Genomic DNA, 10,800 nt, shown 5'->3' with positions numbered 1-10,800 from the left:
TGGGGGCTGCTGGAAGTAGAGTCTGGGTGAGGCTGGGCCCCATCAAGTATTCCACCACCGCGGTGGTGGTGGGCCGCTCATCCTGCAGCCGGCCCAGGCGCCGCTGGAGCTTTGAAGGCTGCAGGGCCCCTCCCCTGTGCCCTGCCCGTCCTGGCAATTGGCCCACGGGCCACGAATTTGAGACCCCTGTGCTACAGGCTGTGGCAGACCTCCATGGGAGAGCATCTGGGAAGCCAGAGTTCTTCCACAAGAGAAGAAAGATGAAATCTAAATGTAACATAAATACACATACATTGACTGACACCATGCAATGGTACTTTTGGAAAGACTTTGTACAATGATTCTGGGAACTCAAGTGATGAAGACCAGATACATAGTTGATACATTGAAAGTCCCATTCATGGCCAGCCAAAATCTAATTTGCATTCTGTATAGATGCCAGATGTTTATTTAGTCACTTCATCAAACTGTCACAATCCAATTATTTTAGATTAGTAAGAAGCTCACATTGGTATTATGGAAAGCTTCTGGGGGCCATGCATATTCATTACATATCCTCAGCTTTCTTGTGCCTAAATGGGACATCTTAAAGACCTTGGCTATGCTGATCAGTGTAGGAATGCTTATCACACCAATGACAATGGAGTCTTGTCATTATTTCTTTTTGCTGTCCTAGGTAGTGTTGGGCAATTGTGTGCTCATGTGCTCCAGAACCTATTGTTCTGGATCTTTGAGGACACTGGGTTTATGCAGGGCCTCAGGATAGCCCAGACTGGGTGTCCTTTCAACTACTGAATGTAGCACTTAAATATGCCACTTATCTTGAAAGGAGACTAGTGGCAAAAGAAACTTAACTTTGGGTCTGCCACCAGAGGGAAAAAAAAATCCAGCTCAGTTAATTATTTAGATCTCACAGAGCTAAAGTATAATTCTGTAATAACTTCTGAACACTGAAAGATTCCTTAAATGAAGTCCTTTATGAATTATTTCTGTTTGCTTTAGCTGCTACCTCTGAGTTAAAAGTGACAGTGGAGATGAATTTCATCTTTCGTATCTTGTTACAGGACATAGTGAATTTTAAAAAATCCCAGGGCAATGTGCTGCAGGGACCATGGCTCAAGCCCTTTCACATCTCACATGCATATTCCTTTAATAAGTACATTATCTTGTTTTTCACTGTCAACAAAACAAGACAGTATGCAAATACATGTGATAAAATCTTGACAGCTGCTTCTTCTGGGTAAATCTGGGGAGGATTATTTTTGCTTTCTTGCAATGGAGAAATGGGTGTGCTGAGGTGCTTAATGCTTCCTGGCCCAGTGCTTTTTGCCACGACTCCCCTCACTCTAATCCTCCTTCTCTTTCACAGGCCTTCTGACATACATTTCTCCTTGTGAGCTCATGTCTGGAACAGCCTGGGGAAATATCAGCTTGGGAAACGGAAGGTCAAGGTCATTACTGCCCTATCATTTCTACACTACCAGTTTCGTTTTTCAAAAACTGCCCGTCCTAAAATAAGCAGCTGCCAGGATTCTATTATATGGCTGCATGTGTAATATGTAGCTCAGCCCTACCAAGGTTAGTTAATGGAAAGTTAAGGTTGGCAAAACACATTGCTGGCTATACCCATTTGGCTAGCTGAGTGTCATTTGAATGAGACGCTAACTGGGCCTCATAGTAAATTCATGATTTTGAACTTCTACAAATGTTAATGTCTGGGTATTAAGCTGCAGTAAGAAGCTGTCTGAAATAAAACTATGCAACCTTGAAAAAATCCTTTCAGGGTTGCAGAGAAATGTCCATATTTTGACATATGAGTTTCTGCCTCAGAAATTGGGCTGGCGTCATCAAAAATAGTTTGTCTCTCTCGAAAGTCCTCTGATGTATAATGGGCAGCATCCAATGCAACCCTGCTGCTCAAGTGACATTGCACTAGTGCAAACGATCTCCACTGCAACACCGGTAGTACTTGCAGCTGTATGGGTAGAGCATTGCATTACAAGTACTATGGGCATCATGTTCAAAGTAGTTTAAATTGGTGTAACATCATTTATTTTAGCAGTAGTGCCATGCTGGATCTTGCTCTTTGTCTGATAAAAAGAACCTCTGCAACTCTCTTGAAATTTTGCTTTAGGTAAATTTCAGACACAATTTGGCAGCAAAATCCTCATTTTTTGACATGGGCAGAGCAATCACGTGGCCACTAGACATCATCTAGATGGCTACTGGATTTTTGAAGACTCAGCTACAAGGTGAGAAGATGGTGCTATGAGGTCAGAGCAATCTTCAAGCTAGGAGAGCCCTCCCTCACCACCACAGCCGGTATGAAAAGACCCATACCAGCTATGTCTCCAAGGCAACAAGATCAACTTTAGTATAGGGTTTAGGGGTCATTCTGGAGGGCACGTAGGGATAGAGACAGGTACTTTCAAGATATAAGGCATCTTGATGCACTCCAGGCTTCTTCCCTCCTCCCCAAGGCACCCCACCTAGACAAACCACACTCGCCATCTGATTTGGAGCACAGAAGCAACCCTCCCCTCTAGGCTTCTCCCACCATGCATGGAACGTCCATGATCTTCCAAGCTGCAGGCATTCAGAGTGGATTGCACGTTAACATTTTCAGAATTATCTGGTGGATGTATTGCTTCTATTTTATGAATGTTGCGTGATTGATGTAAAACGAGTACACCTATTTTTCTCCACCAAATGCTAGAACTGTATGCTCCAGCTGTTGGATGAATGTGCCACAGCAGGAGCTCATTTGAACAGACGCAGCAAACGTTCCAAAGCTGACCTTACAGTCTGCTCCTGTTGCCCTCCAATCCTCTGATCCTTCTCATGTGTTCCTAGTCGCATGCTTATAAATGCAGTGTATCATGCACCAAACAAATTAGCACAAAGATCAAAAGAGTGTATTTCCATCTTAAATTAATTCTCATGTGGCATAATCAGAAGGAAAGGCTGAAATGTATACTGTTCCACATCTCATGAGCATTTATTTCTTTTTTCTGTTTTCTCATCCCCAGCCAGTTTTGGCCCAGGTCCAATGTAATATAATCAGTATGGCTTTCACTTTTGATTATGTACAAGGTGGGCTGGTACCTGAATGTGCTTCTTTTCCTCTTCCATTCCCATCCTTTTTCCTTGTTATATCACATCTTTTGCATTGTGAGCCATTATTTAAAATTATAAACCACCTTGATTGCACAGGCAGGGAGGATGGTGTATAAATACCATAAATAAGCAATTTAAGAGCAAATATTTTCCATGTGATATGAAACCATATCCACCAGAAGCTCCTGTGGATGTTTTGTAGGACTTTCAATTGTCTGTCACAGATAGCTATTCTCTTCATAATGGCATCCATGGTACCCAGCATGCATTTTTGATTGCATATTGGGCAGGCAATCAAACTGCCACCATTTTTAGTTTGGTTCCAGCTGTGGCTATGATAGAAGCAGTTCGGATGTGGTTCTGGTTCAAGCAAATGAAAGACACTAGTCTGATACACCTGAACAGATCTGGTTCCTCCTCTTCTTGAGGCAAAATGGAAATACCATCCGCATGGCTGTGATGGTGTGTATTTCTCCAACAGTGAGATATTGCATCTTAATCCTAGTGCCTCATGGTTAGTCACTCTAGACAGAAAAATCTATACAGGAAGCTGGAACCCAGTGATGAGGGAAATAGGAAAGCAATGCAGCAGTTCCTCTGTGGTGATTCCAGATTTTCAATTCTGATGGAAAAGCAAGGCAAGAAAAATGATCTGGGTCAATCACAGATGATTAGATTTATCTCCATGCTAACATGGAGTTAGAAGCCTATTGAGAAAGCAGGAAAATGGAAAGTCGTGGGCAAAATGGTGGGTTCAGAGCCACAGATTACAGTGGCCCTTTCTTGGATGCACGCCTTAAGGTAGGGAGGGGGGTTGAGAGTGTCAGACAAGCCAAGAGCAATGCGGCCAGGAGGTCAGAGCTTCTTCCTAGGCTGGCCGCCTAGCAGGGCCACTCAAGACCCTGGGTGATGGTCAAAGCTGAGACACCATAGCAAGAAGCATCCACCCTTTTGGGGTGCAATGATTACAGCAGCAGAAGAAAATGGAAAATGCTAATAGTGCCAGAGTGGAAAACATCTGAAAGGCAGCAGCAGTAGTTGAAAGCAACCCTGGTCAACAAGCTTTTAAATCGATAACACTTTTTTCTTATTTAAGTTATCCTTTGTTTTTAATCTGTTTAATATCTGGTTTAAAATTCTGTAATGTAAACTCTTAATGATGTTTTGGTATGTTTTTATACAATGTATCTTTTATTGGGTTTTTTAAATGTACTTTGTGAACCACCCAGCTGTTGGGCAGTATAGAAAAAAAATGAGTGAGTAAGACATGCTGATACACATGGACATCACCAGGCAGTTAATAGAGAAACCAAACAGAGTATGTAATGGGAAATAAAGCATAGCAAAGCTGTATTCTCACAGTGGAAGACAGTATTAGGAAAGTATGCCAAAAGACAATTCTTGTAGCAAAAAGAAAAAAGAAAAAGCCTAGATGGATCCCAGAAGGAAAACTTACAGTTGCAAAGGATAGGCAAGATGTAGAAGGAAAAGTTGGCAGAAATGGGGTCAGAATTCTAAATGCAGTTTTTAGCAACTTTCCTGTAACAAAAAGAACAATTACAATGGCCAGTGCAATGCAATAGAAGAGAACAACAAAAGAGGAAAAACAAGAGAACATTATCTCACTGGGATAAAGTAAAGAGATGGAAGGAACAATATGCAGAGGAACTATACAGAAGTGCTAAAATATGGCAGATGCCTTGAAAGAGTAATCTTGTGAAGAACCTGTAATATTAGAAAGTGAAGTGAAAGCTGCTGTGAAAGCACTTGAAAGGAATAAAGCACCTGGACTAGGTAGGTTGCCAATAGAACCTTTCCAAGCTCCAGAGACTCAACCAGTCCAAATCCTAAGAATATGACAACTTATATGGAAAACACCACAATAGCCTATAGATTAGAAAAGTTCAATACACATTCCAATCCCCAAGAAAAGAAATGTTAAGGAGTTCAGCAACTATATGACATTTGCACTAATTTCTCATGCAAACAAAGTGATGCTCGAACTGTTGTAACAAAGAATTTTAGCCTATATGGAGTGAGAAATACCTGATGTTCAGTCTAGCTTCCAAAAAGGCAGAGGAACTCAAAGGCAGAGGATACCAAAGCACACCAAAGAATTTCAGAAGATCAGTCTGTGCATTCTAGACTACAGCAAAGCTTGTGACTGTGTGGATCATGAGAAGCTATTGATAGTCCTGAAAGAAATGGAGGTGCTTCAGCACTTGATTGTCCTGAGTGTATCCTATATCATGGACAAGAAATTAGGACAGAATATGAAGAAACAGAATGGTTTCCAATAGGCAAAGGCATCAGGCTTTTCTCTTCCTATCTGCTTGGTTATGAAATGAGGAACGTAACATAAGAACAGCTGGATTAGGATTGGAGGAAGGAGTGAAAATTGGAAGAAGTTACATCTATAAGCTAAGATATGCAGATGATACCATATTACTGGCAGAAAGAAGTGATGGATTGAAACAATGCCAGATCAAAGTGAAAAGAGAAAGTGAAAAAAGGTAGCTGAATATTAACAAAAATCCTACAGACAATTATACAACTATGACAACAATGAAGAAATTGAAAATGTGAAAGATTTTGCATACCTTGGCTTATTCATTAATTTAAATGGATACTGCAGCCAAGAATTTTGAAGAAGACTGAAACTTGGGGGCCAGGCAGCAATGAAAACCTAAAAAAGATCATCAAGTATAAGGATGTTTCACTGGAGGTCACAGCTATCATTCACACTATTGGTGGAACTTGAGTGAGGGTCAGATCCAGGATGTTGCTGGGAGACATTCCTGACTGGAATACCAGGACCAGGATGATTTAGGTAGAAGGAGAACCAAGGCTTACTCAGGCAAGGTTCAGAATTTCCAGATGTAGTAGGATCAGAGGCAAATGCTAGGTGAAGAAAGTTCCAGATACCAAAAAGGCATGGCAGGCCAGAGATAACAACAAAGTCAAAGACAAGCAAAAGTCAAGGTACAAGTGAAAATACAGTACGACCAGAGGCAAAAACCAAGTCAGAACATGGAGCATCCGCTATAAAGATTCATTTTGCTATGGAGCACTGACCAGCACTGGGAAGCAATTTATAAGGACTCCCATGGGCTTGGTCTGCATGATTAAAGGTAAAGGTAAAGGTTCCCCCTTGACATTAAGTCCAGTCATGCCTGACTCTAGGGGGCGGTGCTCATCTCCGTTTCCTAGCCGAGGGAGCCAGTGTTTGTCCGCAGACAGTCTCCGTGGTCATGTGGCTGGCATGACTAAACACCGAGGTGCACGGAACGCTGTTACCTGCCCACCGAAGTGGTACCTTTTTATCTACTTGCATTTGCATGCTTTCGAACTGCAAGGTTGGCAGGAGCTGGGACAGAGCAACGGGCACTCACCCCATTGTGCAGATTCGAACCAGTGACCTTTTAGTCAACCAGCCCAGCAGCACAGCGGTTTAAACCACTGCACATAGAGATTACACTGGCCCAAATCCTGAAACAAACTACAAGTCTGATGCTAATCTTGAAGGTATTTGCAAGGCACACAAGGCTGCCTTCTGCCCAACCACTGGCAGAGCAGCATTGCTCTGCAGATCCTGACACCGAGCAGGAATTTGAACTGAAGCTGTACTGGTCACACTCCAGCATTGCAACAACTTTTACTCCCAACAGACTACTGGAAGGAGTGCAAGAAATCCTGATAAATTTAAAGAACATTTAAATAATTACAATAATAATTTATTGTAAGCCATCCTGAGACATTCTATAGGCGACAGGATAGAAAAGCTTTAAGGAAGGTAATACTAGGTATAGTCTCAGTAGGCAGAGATACAGAAAGCTCTGTATCCTAGGAGACGAATATAACAAGCTGTGTTTCAGTTGCAAAGTTCCAAAACTTGACAGAGATATTCCTCTCTAAAAGGAGTTATTATCCCCATTCCTCTTACAAACTCACACAAGCCCTCCCAACTATCAAGCCTGCCTTTACATAACCTTCTAACCCAGCAACTACATCCTTTTCTCTCAGTGTGAAACATCATCATCACTTCTCTCCCCAGCATATTTCTTACAGTAGGTCCAAAAGCTGCACAACCAAATGACTTGCTAGCAGCCCCTTGGCAAACCCAGCATGCAGAATTATATGGTCAGGCTCCAAGAGTCTGAAATAAGGCTTTAATTTTAATGTAATGAGATAGGTTCGGGATCCTAATTAAATACAAAATTGATGATTAAAATATATTTAGCTTTAACAACTGTGCCATAAGAGATGCGTTTATTACAAAGCTGTTGAACCTCAGTAGCTGTGTTCTCAATCAATTAGCGGCTATTTCATGTTCAATAACTGAAGCCAACCCAGTTTAATTAAACATAAAGTTCAGGCTGTGTAGGACAGTATGTAATGCACTCCCTCCCCCTTCCCCCATGTCTTTTTTATCATAAAAACTTCTGCACAGTCCCGACTCTTTTTTTTTTTTCTTTTCTTTTGGATGAAATGTTGCTTAACTTGCTGCTGGGTTTGCTTTGAAAGAAGAAGGATCCATAAAGAATTGCCATTGGTAGCTAATTTGATCAAATGGAAAGATTTCTCCTCTGCACCTCCATGTCTTTTGCTGATAAAATTGTGGGTGGGATGATATGCTTAATTAACCCTGTAATTCTTAACATGTGAGCTAATTAGCATATAAATTAGGATTTCCTTTGGATGATGTGCCTGATGCAGTAGTCTTTTCTATGCAATTTAGTCTTCTGGCAGCAAGATAGTGCAATGGGCTCACATGGGTGGATTACATTAATATTCAAATAGCACCAGTATTCCTTTCTAAGTTGCAACCAATCACTTCTTATGCAGGGTCTACTGATGCAGAACCCTTCCTTCTGGAAAATCTATGCCTTTGAGCCTGTAACAATCAGGAACCTTTTCCATTACTGAAGAGATTTAGGAGCTCCTCACTTTGCAAATAATTTCAATGTTCGGTACTCTAAAAATACAGCAAAGATTCATGCATACCTTCTTGCATTAGTGCCTAAAATCAGAAGCCTTCCAGCACTTAAACCATTTTCTTCCTTTCAACAGAGAAACTCTTCCAATGCTGTTAAGTGAAAGAGGTGCTTTAAGAGATCAAACATAACACTCCAATAAAATGTACACTATATGAAAATATTAGATGAGTAAAATGCAGTGAGCTAAAAAGAGTAGGCTAATACATAATTTGTCAAAATATTATTCCTGCTGTATGTTTTTCAGTGCACAAACATTTTTGTTTTTCATCCGTTCCTTCTGAGGAATTTGCCTGGAATGACAGACCAATAGGCTAATCTTATGAACCAGTGCAGCTCATGCGGAAGCATTGCAAGGGTGCCCCGAGCCCATGCAGGCACAGCAACTGGTACAAAATGGAAGGGAGGACCATGTGAGCTACCCTGGAAAAGGAAAAAAGGCTGGGTATAGATGTAATCAGGTAAACGGTGCTGGTACAATCAGGACTACCTGTGAATTATTCAAATAGCCTTGCAGCCATTGCAAAGTTGGGTACCTTCTCACAGGTGTTCACACCTGGTACATTTGAGGAGAAAGATAGTGATGGTGGGTGTATAACTGATGGGTTATACAGCTGGCACATTCACACAGGATTCCACCCTTTATGTCACTGCCTGCCCAGCTGTGTGCAACAATCACACTAGGTTGTCTAGATACTAAGGTTGCTGCAGTGTTACACACACAGCATCATGCTGCACCAGCTTCGAAAACTCTCTGATTCATATACCATCATCCCACCTACGTCACCCTTTACATAACCAGGAGCTAAAGGTGTCCAGCACAACCATGGTTGGTTCCTCCTGTCCCTCTGGTCAGAGGGGATAGGGGGCAGCATTTTCCAATAAAGATAATTCCCACTTCCTTCAGCAAGGCTTTCCTCATTCTAAGAAGGGATTTCTGTACAATGATCTCTGCCCAGGGTCACTTAAAAACTCAGAGGTATGGCAAAGACATCTATCTCTGCGTCCTTGATTGCAAAGAGTTTCCTCTGGACAAAGTTCCATCTTTCACTTTCCACACTGAAGTGCAGGGATGGCTGGATTTCAGACTTCCAATATGTGCTTTAGTTTTCATGAAAACCCAAAGTCCACCAACCAAAGTCAGGTACCAGGAAGGCAGGCACAGAATTGCAAGTGCTTCTGAGCATATGCGCAGCACAGCAATTTCTTTATGGCACCAGACCCAGACCCAGCATACACAAACACTTTAACCCACGGATCTACCCTGGTTCTCCTCCAAGTGTTCTTGACTTCAGCACCCTAATTAAGGAGAGCAATAGGGGGTTTTGTTGTTGGTATTGTTAAACTACTGATATTCAGAAACTCTTCCTGATCTACTGCAAATTACATGGGCATCTCTCTACCACTCAATCCTGAACTACATCCTTCCCACACTCAGCAGCAATATTCAGATTCCTTTGGAATCTGTTTTCCTGAATTCTTTGACAGCACCAGCACAGATGCTCAGGCCAATGAAAAGCATTGAATTGTCCTGTTCTCACAACTGCCAGCCAGAACATTGCTTTCTCCCCATCCTAAATATATATCTATATCTATATATGAATAGATATATACATACACCCTTAATCCAATTAACAGTAGTATCATTCTTCCTCCATCTTGGAGAACCCTGATTCAGTTGCAGTCCACCTCCCAGCACCACCAGTCTCAAAGGACCCCTGCATACAAGAGCTATTATCAGTCAGTGTCAACAACAACACTGGGCTAGACATACCAATGGTTTGACTCGGCATGAGGCAGCATCCTGTGTTCATATGCACCCCATGCACAAATACAGACATTCAGAGATAGTGGCAACAGATGCTACAGCACCACAAAACATACATGCAATCCAATCTGCTTCCCTACAAAACTTCCAGAACTGCAACTACTAAGAGAGCTTTGTCTCCAGTTGATATAAAAGAGCAATGGCAGCTTCCACTGCCACCTTTGCAATCCAGGTATGTGCCACATTACTTGGCAACATCTCCATTCCTCAACTTTCCCTGATAAGACACATCCCTTTGCCCATGTTGTGAACTCTTTCCAGCAAGGAAAGGTTCATCTAAGCCTAGCTGCCCTATAGCTGTCCTCTTCCTCCTCTTTCTTTTGGACATTGTATTGGTTGCTTGTTCTATAGAGTTGTCCTGTGAAGAAATGGCAGAGATATAAGTCTGTTTCTGCATTAAGGGGACCAAAAAGCGGCAGACCTCCCTCCCTCCCTCCCTCCCTCCTTCACACACACGCACACACACAAGTTCCCATCCATCAAAACCAAGCATTCCATATTTCACATGTAATTGGCCCCAGGCATGCTTATGAAAGTGGAGAAAGAAAAGTATAATTCTTCCTGTATAATATATCCTGCACAGTCTACTACCCTTACTTATCTATGGGTGCATTCATGTATTAGGGTACATTATATAATTTCACAGAAAATATTGCCACAGAAAATTCTGAAATTCTTCTGTAGTCAAGGGAATAAATCCTTGAATAATTATTCAGTAGAAGTACTTCTGGCAACCTGCCATCTTCTGTAAAATGTTATCCATACAAATGGTGAAAAGCACCTTTTGCTTCTGTCAGTTTTCTTCAAAATCTTAGAAACACAAACCCACACTCACAGGTATGTAGATACACCTTGCCCTTC

Source organism: Varanus komodoensis, unplaced genomic scaffold, assembly GCF_004798865.1.
Source record: "Varanus komodoensis strain SLA01 unplaced genomic scaffold, ASM479886v1 scaffold1, whole genome shotgun sequence".
In the NCBI taxonomy this organism is placed as follows: domain Eukaryota; kingdom Metazoa; phylum Chordata; class Lepidosauria; order Squamata; family Varanidae; genus Varanus; species Varanus komodoensis.
Note: the sequence above shows the minus strand (reverse complement) of the source record.